We start from the raw sequence: 1,253 nt of genomic DNA, 5'->3' as shown, positions 1-1,253 counted from the left end.
AGCCCCCACAGCCCCCCCCCAGAGGCCGCTCACTTAACCACTACACCACACTGGCTCTGTGTACTTGGGGCCTGTCTAAAGAGATTACTTCCTAAAATCTGAGTATGATAGAGCCGGGAGACTGTGGACGCTAACTGGTCCATCTAGCTGCCCCTTTAACATTAGTTTGAATGTCCCACAGGAATTATTTATTATTCTTTGCTACATCTCACTTCATTTATGCCCCGCCTTTCTTCCAAATGGAGACCCTAAGCAGCTAACATTATTCTTCTCTCCTCTACTTTATCCTCACAATAACCCTGCAAGGTAGGCTCAGCACGACTGGGCCAGGCTCCCCCTGTGAGCTTCCATGGCAGAGGTGGGATTCGAACCATCACACCCCTCACTAACATAGAATCAACGAATCATTGAATGTTAAGAGTTGGAAGGGACCTTACAGGTCATCTAGTCCAACCCCCTGCACTCTGCAGGAGCAGAGCAGAAAGAGAGCCCTACAACATACCCGAGAGATGGTCGTCCAGCTGAAAGCGTCCAGCGAAGGAGCATCCACCACCTCTCGAGGCAGTCTGTTCCACTGCTCAACCACTCTTACAGTTAGGAAGTTCCTCCTGATGTTTAGCTGGTATCGACTCCCTTGTAATTTCCACCCATTCGATCTAGTCTTGCAATCCGGAGCAAGAGAGAATAGATTTGCTCCATCTTCTACATGACAGCCCTTCAAACATCACCAAGTGATGCCAAGAAAAGCTTCAACTGAAGAAGAAGAAGAGATTGGATTTATACCCCACCCTTCACTACCTAAAGGTGTCTCAGAGCGGCTCACAAACTCCTTTCCCTTCCCCTCCCCACAACAGACACCCTGTGAGGTAGGTGGGGCTGAGAGAACTCTTGACAGAAACTGCTCTTTTTCAAGAAGAGCTCTGACAGAACTATGGCTTGCCCAAGGTCACACCAGCAGCTGCAAGTGGAGGAGTGGGGAATCAAACCCGGTTCTCCCAGATTAGAGTTCACACACTTAACCACTACACCAAACTGGCAGTTTCCACCCGACAATGCAGGCTTTGCTAGCTTCTTCATGGCTGCCCCTCCCAGCCTCCTGATTTCTTGGTTGCAGTCTCCTTGTTGTTGTTTTTAATCTACACAATTGCCCTATTGCAGCTGTGTGGTAGCATCCAGCGAGCACCTTCCATTCAAATCCTCATGGTTCAGGTTTTGTGCATGTATTTCAGCATTAGTTTGTTGAAAGGGAACGG

Source organism: Gekko japonicus, unplaced genomic scaffold, assembly GCF_001447785.1.
Source record: "Gekko japonicus isolate JY-2015 unplaced genomic scaffold, Gekko_japonicus_V1.1 scaffold4411, whole genome shotgun sequence".
Classification (NCBI taxonomy): domain Eukaryota; kingdom Metazoa; phylum Chordata; class Lepidosauria; order Squamata; family Gekkonidae; genus Gekko; species Gekko japonicus.
Note: the sequence above shows the minus strand (reverse complement) of the source record.